We start from the raw sequence: 14,755 nt of genomic DNA on the forward strand, positions 1-14,755 counted from the left end.
AAGGGGTTAAAAGATAAAAAAAAAAAAACACAAAATGTGTAGAGCAATTTCCCCTGAGTACGAAAATACCCCACATGTGGACATAAAGCGCCATGTGGGTGCAGGGTAAGCCTCCAAAGGGACGGAGCACCATTTGGTTTTTGGAGGCTGGATTTGGCTGGAATGGATTTTGAGGGCCTTGTTGCATTTAAAAGGCCTCTGTGTTGCCAAGACAGTTGAACCCCCCCACAAGTGACCCCATTATGGAAACTACACCCCTCAGGGAATGTAACATGGGGTGTAGTGAGCATATGGACCCCACTGGTGACTGGCACAAATGTGGAACAATGTGGCGTGAAAATGAAATATTACATTTCTTACACTATAACTGGGTTCACACTACGTATATTTCAGTCAGTATTGTGGTCCTCATATTGCAACCAAAACCAGGAGTGGATTAAAAACACAGAAAGGATCTGTTCACACAATGTTGAAATTGAGTGGATGGCCGCCATATAACAGTAAATAACTGCCATTATTTCAATATAACAGCCGTTTTTTAAAAAATAACAGCAAATATTTGCCATTAAATGGCGGCGATCCACTCAATGTCAACATTGTGTGAACAGATCCTTTCTGTGTTTTTAATCCACTCCTGGTTTTGGTAGCATTATGAGGACCACAATACTGACTGAAATATACGTAGTGTGAACCCAGCTTATGTTGGTTTAGCCTTAAATTTTTCATTTTCACAAGAGGTTAAAAGAGAAAAAAAAACACACAAAATGTGTAGAGCAATTTTCCCCGAGTCCGTAAATACCCCACATGTGGACATAAAGCGCCATGTGGGCGCAGAGCAAGTCTCCGAAGGGAAGGAGCACCATTTGGATTTTGGAGGCTGGATTTGGCCAGAATGGATGATGAACGCCATGCCGCATTTACAGAGCCGTCGTGCTGCCAAGACAGTGAAAAACCCCCACAAGTGACCCCATTCTGGATACACCCCTCAAGGAATCCACATTTGTGTCGTGAAAATTTTCCCTTTCACGTCACATTGTTCCACATTTGTGCCCATCACCAGTGGGGTCCATTTGCTCACTGCACCCCTTATTGGATTCCTTGAGGGGTGTAGTTTCCAGAATGGGGTCACTTGTGGGGGGGTTTCCAGTGTTTTGGCAGCACGAGGGCTCTGTAAATGCGACATGACCCTTGAAATCCATTCCAGTGAAATTCAGCTTCCAAAGGTCAATTGGCGCTCCTTCCCTTTGGACGCTTGTGCTGCGCCCACTTGGTGCTTTATGTCGACATGTGGGGTATTTCCGTACTCGGGAGAAACTGCGCTACACGTTTGGTGTTTTTTTTTTTTCTTTTATCCCCTTGTAAAAATGAAAATTGAAGGCTAGAACAACATTTTGCAATTAAATATACTGTTAAAATAAATATATATATAAATAAATGTATATTTATATATATATTTATTTTTGACAGTATATTTAATTGCACAATGATGGATTCGTTAGAATTAAATTATTGAACAACTAAACTGATTTTATTTCAATGAAAATGTGTTTTATTAATTAAATATTAATTAGTACAGGAAGCTCCAGTAAGCCGTTAATTCATATTGCCGGCAAAAGAGCTTTCTGTACTAATCATCACTTTACTTTAATTAAAACATCAAATGTTTCTTCTAATTATGTTATCACAATACCATTATTAGAAGAAACATTTAGAATTATATGTGCGCTCAGCTGATTGGCTGATCGGCTGAGCGCACATATAATTAGCGGGTCCGCAGCACAGTGACTTCATTGTGCTGCGGACCAGCGAAGAGGACACATCAGGGTGAGTATAGAGCTCTCCCCACCCCCTCCCCAGCACTGCACCCCTCCCAGCAAGGAAGGGGGGTCACTTAACCCCTTTCTTGCTGGGATGGGTGCAGTCTGACATCAGTCTGGCCCCCAAGGGGTTAAGGGGGATGCAATACATCCTCCCTTAACCCCTTGGGGGACAGACTGTAAGCAGCGATCTGTAAAGATGCTGCATACTGTAAGGTGCACAACACTGCTCACAATGATGGGTGTTGTGCTCCTGTTTGTGTGTTTTTTGTGTTTCTCCCTTTTTGTTTTTCAGATATCGGTATCCTGTGGATTACGTGGACTACGTCGATGACCAGCGGGTTTTTTTTTTTAATAAAATGGTCAATGAGGGGTGTGGGGGTGTTTTTATTTGAATAAAAAAAATTTTTAACTTCTTGTTTGTCTTTATTTCTTTACTTTATAGACTTAGTAGTGGAAGCCGTCTAATAGACGGAATCCATTACTAAGTTGGGGCCTAGTGTTAGCCGGTATAAAATGGCTAACACTAACCCCCCATTATTACCCCAGTACCCAATGCCACCAGGGGTACTGGGAAGAGCCGGGTGCCAGTGGTCCCGGAGCGTCAAAATTGGTGCTCCTGGACTGGGCGGCAGCAGGCTGGTAAGATTTAGGCTGGGGAGGGCCTAAACCAATGGCTCTTCCCACCCTGGTGTTACCAGGCTGCTGTCGTTTGGTTTTTAACCCGGCTGGTTATAAAAATAGGGGGGACCCTAAGCGTTTTTTTTTAAATAAATAAATAATTTAAAAAAAACACATAGGGTCCCCCCTATTTTTATAACCAGCCGGGTTAAAAACCAAACGACAGCAGCCTGGTAACACCAGGGTGGGAAGAGCCATTGGTTTAGGCCCTCCCCAGCCTAAATCTTACCAGCCTGCTGCCGCCCCAGTTCAGGAGCGCCAATTTTGATGCTCCGGGACCACTGGCACCCGGCTCTTCCCAGTACCCCTGGTGGCATTGGGTACTGGGGTAATAATAGGGGGTTAGTGTTAGCCATTTTATACCGGCTAACACTAGGCCCCAACTTAGTAATGGATTCCGTCTATTAGACGGCTTCCACTACTAAGTCTATAAAGTAAAGAAATAAAGACAAGACACAAATTAAAAAAATTTTTTATTCAAATAAAAACACCCCCACACCCCTCATTGACCATTTTATAAAAAAAAAACAACAACAAACAACCGCTGGTCATCGACATAGTCCACGGAATCCGACGTAATCCCCAGGATACCGATATCTGAAAAACAAAAAGGGAGAAACACACAAAAAACACACAAACAGGAGCACAACACCCATCATTGTGAGCAGTGTTGTGCACCTTACAGTATGCAGCATCTTTACAGATCGCTGCTTACAGTCTGTCCCCCAAGGGGTTAAGGGAGGATGTATTGCATCCCCCTTAACCCCTTGGGGGCCAGACTGATGTCAGACTGCACCCATCCCAGCAAGAAAGGGGTTAAGTGACCCCCCTTCCTTGCTGGGAGGGGTGCAGTGCTGGGGAGGGGGTGGGGAGAGCTCTATACTCACCCCGATGTGTCCTCTTCACTGGTCCGCAGCACAATGAAGTCACTGTACTGCGGACCGGCTCATTATATGTGCGCTCAGCCGATCAGCCAATCAGCTGAGCGCACATATAATTCTAAATGTTTCTTCTAATAATGCTATTGTGATAACATAATTAGAAGAAACATTTGATGTTTTAATTAAAGTAAAGTGATGATTAGTACAGAAAGCTCTTTTGCCGGCAATATGAATTAACGGCTTACTGGAGCTTCCTGTACTAATTAATATTTAATTAATAAAACACATTTTCGTTGAAATAAAATCAGTTTCGTTGTTCAATAATTTAATTCTAACGAATCCATCATTGTGCAATTAAATATACTGTCAAAAAATAAATATATATATAAATATACATTTATTTATATATATATATTTATTTTAACAGTATATTTAATTGCAAAAAGATGGATTCGTTAGAATTAAATTATTGAACAACGAAAGGGACTTTATTACAAAGAAAATGTGTTTTATTAATTCAATATATTAACCATGAGAGACATCGGCATTACTGCAGAGGATCGCAAACCCCGGTAATAGCAATTCATGTAAACTGTTTCCCTGCTTTCCCAGATGCATCCAGAGGTGTTTGCATCACTTTCTTAAGATTTTATTTGTTATTTTTAGTTGAACCAGATTTCCAAGTAAATGACTGTATGTTTTCAGCCGCATGTCTATTTTTTCCCACGGCCGTAGTTTCATCCGCACATTTACAGCCGCATAAAAAATACAGCCGCACACATACATAGTGTGAACATAGCCTAGACCTGAACAGGTTCCTAAAAATATCTGATTTTGAAATTTTACTGAAAATTTGGAAAATTGCTGCTAATGTTTTAAGCTTCCTATTGTCTAAAAAAAAAAAAGAAACATAGTTTAATAAAAGCTACCAACATAAAGTAGACATGTTGCTAATGCTATTTAATATATATTTTATGTGGCATAACCATTTTCTGTATAAGCAGAAAAGTTTCAAAGTTGTAAAAATGCATTTTTTTCACAATTTTTCACGTTATTTTGGTGTTTTTCATAAAGATTCGTTATTAGTATCGACTCCATTTTACCAGAAATGTAAAGTACAATATGTAACGAGAAAACATTCTCAGAATCAGCCAGATAGGTAAAAGCATCCCGAAGTTTTTAATGAATAAAGTTTCACAGGTCATATTCATAAAATTTGTCTCTGTCCTTAAGGCCATTTCAGGCTCTGTCCTTAAGGGGTTAATCTAACCATTGGAAAAATCAGCAGAGAGTTTGTACGTAATGTTGAGCTAACTTTTCGGGTTTGGCATTCTCAGAACCTGAACATTCATCATTTGACTCCCGGTGTCTAGTGAAATCGAATGCTGTTTTCTAGGACTTTCTAGGGGGGCATCAAACTTCTCCAGGTGCCGGTAGTCAGATACAGAATGTTCAGGTTCGGAGAACATTGCCAAACCCGAACAGTTTGGCAAGTTCACTCAACACTAGTTGTGCGTTCTTCTGATGGTTGTGTAGGTTTCCTGAAGGTGGCACAAATTATGGCTATGTTCCCATAACAGGAAGGCGGCCTCCTTTTGATAATGATGACTGTGAGAATTATTTTATATAAAAGAAGATGGTATGCTAAATGACCTTGGAGTCATATACTGAATAGGTTGCTTTTCACTGTAAAAAATAAGGTTGTCACACCTTTTCTGTAGAACATTTAAAAAAGTATGCATTAAGCTTAAAATGTAACCACAAAAACTATAGGTGTTGTCTGGAATCTACCTGCAAACCAAAATTTCTTATTCGAGATAACTGGGCGTAAGTTTGTACTGTTCCAGTAAACTTTTGTATCTTTGTAATACATTGTTTCATAATTGAGAAAACTGGGCAAAACTTTGTACTGTTCCAAAGAACTTTTTGCAACTTTGTTACCGTGAGACAAAAGGATGTATAACTATCTTGCAAGATGTTTATACTACCTCAAGTCTCGCGGTTACAAAGTTACAAAAAGTTCTTTGGAACAGTACAAAATTTTCCCCAGTAATCTCAAAAAGAAATAATCTTTGTAGTTGTCAGGATTGTACCTGGTAAAACAACGTTCTCGAGCTCTGGTCGCCGACTGCGATCATGGCGGCAAAATTAGTTGTTTACTTGCTTCATTTTATTAGTGTGAACACAGTTTTATTCTGCTGTGGCATTTCTATTGATTCAGGTTAACGCCCTGCTTATTGTCTGGGAGGATTTCTTCCAGCAGGTATACAGTTAACACCTTGCCTTGGATAATGACTGACAGCCGGGTCCTCCTGTCCAATCTCTTGTTTCTCTGCTCTAATCGTCTCTGAGACCGGGACCTAGTTTCAGATAAAGCTCAGTCATTCCCTAGGTCTGATGCCTGCTATAGGATTACACTTGCTGTGCCTGTTTCAAGCTTGCTATTCCTGTGTATTCTGAACTCCTGTTTTACCTGACCTCGGCTTGCTTCTCACTGTTCTTTGGCTCTGTGATTCTGGTCTATATTTTGATTCTCCTGGTTCTGACCCATTTTTGCCTGACTATCCACCATTGTGTTTTGTCTGTCTTTGTTATTGTCTTTTGTCTTGTCTCATGTGTCACCCTGTTGCAGTGCAGGGAACGTCACCTAGTTGTCCGCCATTATTTAGGGTGGTCTAGTGGCAAGCAGGTAGGGGCAGTGGGAGTGGGACAGTGTCAGGGCTTCACCTGTCTTTGTGTGTGTTTCCTTGTGTGCCCTGAACTGTCCTGACAGTAGTACATTGTTTCCTATTCAAAATAACTGGGCAAAACTTTGTAGTGTTCCAAAGAACTTTTTGTTACTTTTGTTACAAAAAGATAGGTAAATATTTTGCAAGATATTTATACAAGGTTTTTTTTTTTTTTCATGTTACTAAGTGACAAAAAAAAATTACAAAAAGATATTCATACATCCTTTTGTCTCACGGTTACAAAGTTACAAAAAAGTTCTTTGGAACAGTACAAAGTTATGCCCATTTATCTCCAATAAGAAACAATGTATTACAAAGATACAAAAAATTCTTTGAAACACACCCAGTTAACTCGACTAAGAAACATCGCTTTTCAGGTACATACAAGACAACAGTTGAAAAGTGTCAGCTCACCCACAAGACAACGCCTATAGTTCTTGCAGTTACATTTTTTAAGCTGAATACGTACGTTCAGAATGACAACTGTCATTTTTATGTAGTGGAAACATGGCTTATGTATGGACAGTGAATATGTTCAAATACTATGCGTATAAAATACAAAGTGCATATAAAAATCAGGTGTGGGTCATGAGGGTGGGGCTTTATGTAAGAACAGCGTTTTTGTACCTAGGCCTTGATAAATTCCCCCCAGAAAGTTTTACTTCATTTGAGCCAATGTGTGTATTCCTAGCCATATTTATTTTTTATTAATACAATATTTCATAAAGCTATATTAATTTGTAATACACATGCCCCACTACAGAGTCCCATTACATAGCCCTACAATCCCTGATAAAAACTTTGGACCTATGTCTGAACTTGAGTAGTACTGGAAAGACCATACATTTATTTTTATTGTTATATTACAAATTAATTTACTTTATTTAAGCAATGTATTAGCAAAAAATAAAAATTTAAAAAGTTACAATTCGAAGTACTTACCAATCAAATGTAAAGGCCTGTGAGGTCATGGTGCTGACAGGTAATAAGAAAAGCAGGAAATAAAGAAAGTACAATATGTTTCATTCTCTTCACTTGCTTGTTTTTATAGACAAATATTCAAAAACACTTTGTTGCTATATAGAAACCAGTGATCTCTGGGTCATTGTCTTCCTCCATTTCAGTTCATTTTAAAAACATATTAAACCATAAATGGCTATAGAAAATGTAGCTTTCTATAACGGCCAATATGTAGCATTGGAAGCTGTAATTGCAATGACGGCCATTGGTACATTATTTAAGTTTAGGATGAATGATCAACACTCTTTTGGGTGGGGCTATTAAAGGTCCATTGAACTGTTTGTGTTAATAGCTTAAAATAACGGGCGCTGTTTGCTTAATAACTATCGCCAATAGGTGCTAGCGTGATGACGTGATCACGCTAGGAGGTGCGCGATGGCCGGCCATGCTGCGTGAGGAGGGAGAGACGCTGTGAGCGGGTGACGGTGTGAGCTGCCGAGACTGAGTGTGGTGCGGAGGAGCAGATTCACTGAGAGATTGCTGGGGGATCCCTACCCTGCCAGGAGTCGATTGTGGTACCGGAGGTGTGAACGGAGGACTGGGGTAGAAAGCGGCCTGACGAGGAGTGCGGTGGAGGCTTCAGTGAAGTCCGGGAGTGGCGGGGAGCTCTATGGGCTCTGAAGTGGACACGGAGACTTGCGGAGTGCAGCCGGAGCCAAGCTGGAACTGTGTGGGGGCGGATCCCGACGGAGCTGAGAGCGCGGTAGTGGGCACGGTCTGTGGATTCCCGGGCTTCCTGGTTTAGATGGACTCCGGCAGGAGGGTGAGATCGTACTGAGGAGGCGGCTGTTGCTTGTTTGGGGGTTGCGGGTACTGACTGAGACTCACAATAGACATCTTTGCTGTGGAAGCAGAAGGGGAATGGTATTGGAGGCTCACAGAACTGATCATATCTGAACTGGGGAAGATCTATATATTGGTCAAAAAACGCTAAGAACAATTATTGAAAGTTTAGTCCATAAATTCTGCGGTGAAGTGTTTCCATTTCATATATACCTTCTGGTTGTGTACTAGGGGAGTCCTGGTAATTGTTATATAAGAACATGAGAACAAAAAGTAACCCAGGCCAAGCAAAAGTTGTTACTCCTCCTCCAGCAGTTAAAAAGAAGTCAGATAAAACTGAAAAGATGGATACGTTTTTGAGCCCTTCACTGCAGGCGAAAGGTGCTGCTGTAAGGTTGAGTGGGTAATGCGGCTAAAAATGGTACAGATCAATCCATGTTAGATACCTCTGGTAGTCATGAATCTCAGTTGGGTCAGAAGGAAGAACCCACACTAGCAGATATATTAAAAGCAGTTGTTAACAAGTCAAATGACACCTTGTATGGGTTAACAGGACAGTTAGGGGAAATTAAACTTGAGATTTCAATCATTCGCTCAGATATGAATACTATGCGAGAGAGAGTTACAGAGGCAGAACAAAGAATAGGCTCCCTGGAGCACAAAGTATTGCAGTTGACGAGTGAGTCGTCAGAAATGAAGAAAATAAATTCAGAGCTAATTGCAAAAATGACTGATATGGAGGATAGAAACAGACGCGCCAATCTGAGGATAGTAGGCATCCCAGAGGGCATGAAGGGCTCTGACTGTACTAGATACATTCAAGAATGGCTTTTAGCAGCAATGGAAGAGGGTGGAATATCTGAGCACTTTTGAGGCAAGCTCCCCCCATAGAAATAAATGGCTCAAAAGTTTTATTATATTCGGACTACTCAATGGCCACACAGAAAAAGAGAGAAAAATTTATTGATGTCAAACGGAGACTTAGACAGCACAATCTTAAGTTTGCAGTGATGTACCCGGCAAAACTTAGGGTGATACACCAACAGAAAACCCATTTTTTTGAGAGCCCGGAAGACGCGGTGTCCTGGTTAGAAACAAATGGGATGTAAAGTCTGTTTCTTCTGTATCAAATGTTTTTTTTTTTCTCTCTCCCTGTCCTTATAGCGGATGGTTGGGTGTCGTGCATTAGAAACACAAAGTTTAGTGGTATCTGAAAAATGTTTGGATACCAGGTGGGGAGGGGGGGTGGGATGATTGGGGGGAGGGCCTCAACTGGCAGGGGGGAGGGGAAGTGGGGTTTTGGGGGGGGGGTGTTCTTTTTTGTTTTGTTTTTTTCTCTTTCTTAGATAAATGGTGAAGTTTATATTTTGGAACGCCAGGGGGATTAACGAGAAGATAAAAAGATACGCTGTGTTGAGAGAACTGCTGAGACATCTTGCGGCTATAGTATGTATAACAGAAACCCATTTAGTTCAAGATAGGATCCAGGTACTGGATCGTCGTTGGGTGTCTCGGCAGTATCATTCAGTATATTCGGCATATGCAAGAGGGGTGAGTGTATTGATCCATAATGCAATTAATATGATCTCCATCCAGTTCGAAGTGGACTTAGAGGGCAGATACGTTTTTCTGGCCTGTAAGTTGGACGGTATTCCAATGGTATTTGCGTATATATTCCTCTCCCATTCTCAATAGATGTGTGTTTGAGGTTTTTTAGATTCTCTTTAAAATTTAATGGATAGCCAATATATATGATGGGAGATTTCAACGCAGTTCCAGATGAAATGTTGGACTGTAAGAGGTTAGCCGGCAGAGTGGGGATCCAAGGGGCTGGGTCCCCTCTACAAAAAATAATGGATGAGTTTGGTTGGATAGATGCTTGGCGACATGATCACCCGGAGGATAGGGAGTACACATGCTAAATAACAGCGCTTTGAGATTGATTAAGGATATCAGTTACGAACCAAGATCTGTATCGGACCATGTACCAGTGAAAGTTGACATTGATACACGAGCTGGGAAAAGTGGGTGGACTCAGTGTTTTAGATGTAATCCACACTGGCTAAACCTCATTAACACAAAGCAGGTGGAAGAAGAAATGGACAGGTTTTTTCATGTTAATAAGGGTACTGCAGACCTTCATATTGTTTGGGATACCTCTAAGGCTTACCTGAGAGGTCTCATGATAGGGCAAGTGAGTGGGGTTAGAAAAAAACTGGGAGAACGTGAAAAACATCTTAGATTGGAAGTAGTGAGGACCGAAAAGGTGTATATAGAAACCGAGACTGTAGAAGATAAATCTAGATGGTTGAGAGCTACAGAAGAACTTAATCATCATATGCAGGAGAAAGTTCTTAACCAGCTTCGCTTTAGGGGGACATATCAGTATTCTCAGGGAGGGAAACCTGGAAAAATGCTAGCAGCCCTCGTAAAGGGAAAGGAGTCAAAGAAAACAATAATAGAAATTAAAAATCAAGAGGGCCTAATTGTAAGAGAGCTGGAAGGTATACTAGATGTGTTTGCTGGTTTCTATAAAGGTCTGTATAAGACAAAGTGGAAGAATGGTCCGGGTTTAGATGCTTACTTCCCCCCGCTAGCTTTGCCAAAGCTATTGGAAGAAAAGAGGCAATGGTTAGACCGCCCTATTGAGATAGAGGAACTCCAGCAGACACTTAGAGGTATGCCCTCAGGGAAAACCCCGGGACCTGATGGGTTACCATCAGAGGTCTATAGAACTACTGTAAAATCTATGTTGGCCCGATTGCATGAAGTTCTGTGTAATTCGTATGTTAAAGGATATCTCCCTGAATCTATGTATAAAGCAGACATAGCCTTAATCCCCAAGCCTGATAAAGATCTATCCGAACCCGAATCCTATAGACCTATAGCATTAATCAATGCAGATATGAAATTGTTATCGAAGCTCTTAGCTAACAGGTTGCTGAAAGTTTTTACGTCTTTAGTTGGTAGAGATCAGTGTGGATTCGTCCTCGGTAGATCTACGCATGACAACATAAGAAGAGCATTTACAAATATACAGATGGGCCGTTCGGGAGGGGGGGCCCTACCTATGAAGGAGTTTGGGTTTGGGGAAGTCTTCCTAAGGTGGATGCAGATAATATATTATAAACCTTGTGCTAGGATCACTCATAATGGACACTCCTCGGGATATTTTGAATTAGGTAGGGGGACTAGACAGGGTTGTCCTCTCTCCCTCCTACTCTTTGCCCTGGTGATGGAGCCTCTGGCTAGATATATTAATATCAATGAGGGGATAGAGGGGTTTGGAGCCGGGGGGAGAGAGGACAAAATCTCTCTCCATGCGGATGATATATTGATGTTTTTGGGAAACACGGAGGGTGGTCTGGAGAGAGTGATGGAAGAACTGCAGAGATTCGGCAAGCTTTCTGGGTTAACCATTAACTGGGGGAAATCAGTCTTGCTACCTCTGGATTCCAGGGTTAAAGTGAAATGCCAGACAGACTTGAAAGTGTTGGGCCTGGATGGAAGTTCAAATATTTAGGGGTGTGGATTGCAGCAGATATGGGCAGGTATAAAAGCTTAAACATCCACCCTAGACTAAAAAAGATGAAGCAGCAGTTAGTCATCTGGAATAGGCTCCCCGTGTCTAGAGCAGATAGGGTGGGACTAATAAAGATGATATGGCTCCCGCAGTTGAACTATGTGTTAGGAGGATCCCCGGTGTGGGTAGATAGAAAGATCTTTAAAAAAAATAGATGGATTACTAAATGAACTTATTTGGAACAGGAAAAGAGTGTGATTAAAAATAGAGACTCTTGGGGGCGTGGCTAACTTCCGGCATGAGCGGACGCATCTGAGCTGAGCTCCGTCTGAGGCCTCCGTTATCCACCTCCATCCTGCCGAAATCCTGCATATTCTTACTCTCCCGCCCGATATTCCATTCCCGGTACCTCACCGGCACATCAGACTGCAAATATGACTGCAAGTACCCGCTCCCGTCAGTCCACGCTGAAGGAGTTCAGCCGCCAAGCCAGCCAACATGGCGCCGAGGCACCGCGCGACTCCAGAGACGACGAGCTCCCGCAGGCCTCTGGCCGAGAGACCACCGAGCCGACGCTTGCGCAAGTCTCTGCCCAGCTGCTGGAAGCCATACAGACTGCTACCACCTCACTTACCGGTAAAATTGAGGAGGTGAAGGTTGACGTGGGCCTGTTGCGACACGATCTCCATATGTTGCGTGATCGAGTTAAGGACACTGAGGTACGCATTTCCCAGCTAGAAGATGACGCTGCACCTATACCTGCTAAGCTTGTGGCGCTAGAAAGGGCTGCCTCGGGGTGGGCGCAACGGGCAGATGACTTAGAAAATAGACTGCGCCGCAACAACTTGCGCATACTGGGTCTGCCTGAGAGAGCGGAGGGGAATGACCCATGCACATTTATGGAACACTGGCTTAGAGAACATCTGCCTACCGCTAACTTGTCATCTGCATATGCCATAGAACGGGCCCACCGTGTCCCAGCTAAACCTCCGGTCCCCGGGGCCCCACCTCGCCCATTCCTGGCGCGCCTACTGAGCAGCCGTGATCGAGACGCCATCTTGCGCGCTGCCCGCCTACGCGGCAAGGTAGAATACCAAAACTCAGTGGTGCTGCTGTTTCCTGACTTCTCGGCCTCACTTCAGAAAACAAGAGCATCGTTTTCCTCGGTGAAGTCTAAATTACGGGACTTGAACCTACCCTACTCCATGGCGTACCCAGCAAAGCTCAGAGTTGTCTACCAGGAGAGGACATACTTCTTCAACACTCCGGCAGAGGCAGAGGATTGGCTGCAGCATCGCGATGGTCCACCTCGGCAGAGACGCTGATGCCACAGTGACTATGCACAACTGCCAGCTATCTTCCCTCCCCCCTATCCAGGGGGGTGAAGGGTGATTTGCTTCAGCCCCATTACCTCAGTATTGCAGTATGACCCGGTCTGAATGGCTATACTTGATTACGCACAAATGAATGCAAATGTTTTTTTCCTTCTGATGTGCCATCCCGATGACATCTAATCACTAATATAGTACCGAGTGGATATCTTACTTACAACCGTTATATTAGTTATTATACTCAGTATGCATATGGTGGGATGCGGAGGCGCCGAGGGCCCTCGGTTCCTCTCTGTTACAGTCTGTGATTTCCACCTCTATCACAGACTCCCCCGTAGATTCCTGTGCCACGTGCGCTTGTTTAGCACACACTTGCTGTTTCTGTGTTCGTTTGTTGGTCTGTTCTGTTATCCAGTTTAATTTCTTATATTAATGTCTTTTCGTGTTTTCTCACTAAATGTAAGGGGGCTAGGTTCCCCTCATAAACGATCCCTCACTTTTGCCTATATACGTAACCACAACCCTCAGATCATATGTCTCCAGGAGACGCACCTGACCCCTACTACTACTGGTTGTCTCTCTAAGCCGTGGATCCAGTGGACAGCTCACTCTACTCATACTTCTTATTCTAGAGGCGTCTCTCTACTGATCCACAAATCGGTTAGATGGGAACAAGGCAGACTGGTTAAAGATCCTGACGGTAGAGCCATATATGTTCAGGGTTGGCTGGAGACACAGCCAGTGGTAATAATTGCTCTGTACCTGCCTCCCCCTGCTAACATGCAACTTTTACATGATGCTGCACAATTCGCTGCAATGTACCCCCAATCTATGCTTCTGTGCATGGGGGATTTCAACATGCTATGGGACGTCAGCCGTGACAAGTTATACCTCCCCCCCTACCCTCCCCCTCTCCTTCCCCATTCCAACTGTTCACCGAGGAGCTTGGCTGGATAGACCTGTGGCGGAATAGACACCCCCACACAACTGAATTTACCTGTCATACACCTGGTAGGAATTCCTTATCAAGAATAGACTATATGTTTGGAAATTCGGCCACCAACACTGTACTTGTCTCTGTCTCTCACTTACCGAGAGGCATCTCGGATCACTCGCCATTATTAGCAGAGTTTAACATCCTGCCACGCCTAGCAAATCGGGGTCCACGGAAAATACATCCTTTCTGGCTGTCTCTCATGCGTGACAATGATAGGATACCTGATCAGTTACAGATGTTCCTAGCTGATAACAGGCCTGATGACAATCACTCAGCATACTGGGACTCCCTGAAGGCATACCTTAGGGGATGTCTGCAATCCTCCATTTCTTACATCAAGCGGGAGACAGCCGGACAGGAAGATAATCTGGCCTCACTCTGCAAAAGCAGAGAAGAGAGATTTGTGGCCCATCCCACTGACAATAATAGAATTGAGTGGCTGCAGGCCGGCCGCGCTTATATGTCACATCTCCATGATAAAACTAAACGAAGAATGTTCTTCCTTTCTCAAAAATACTTTGAGCTAGGCAACCAATCAAGTAGCCTACTCGCCCAACTAATCCATAGTAATAATGCCTCTCCAACTGTACTAAAAATTGAGTCTGCCCAGGGCGAGATTCTGTCCTCCAGTTCTGAAATACTACAAAGATTTGTCTCCTTTTATTCTAATCTTTATACTTCTCATCTTGTTTCCCCTATAGAGGACATTGTCCAGTTCCTTGCTAATATTCCGCTACCTGAACTCACAGAGGAAACTAGGACGCAGCTGGACGCTCCTATCACGTTAGAGGAACTGAGAGAGGCATTGGAGGCAACGGCGAGGGGTAAGGCCTCAGGTCCGGACGCAATACCCGTAGAAGTGTATGCCCAATATGCTGACCACCTTCTGCCCACCCTCCTGAAGGTCCTGGAGATGTCTCTGGAGCGGGGCAAACTCCCAGACTCCTGTTATGATGCCAATATTGTGCTCATCTTGAAGCCGGACAAAGATCC

The sequence above is a fragment of the Dendropsophus ebraccatus genome, chromosome 7, assembly GCF_027789765.1.
Source record: "Dendropsophus ebraccatus isolate aDenEbr1 chromosome 7, aDenEbr1.pat, whole genome shotgun sequence".
Lineage (NCBI taxonomy): Eukaryota > Metazoa > Chordata > Amphibia > Anura > Hylidae > Dendropsophus > Dendropsophus ebraccatus.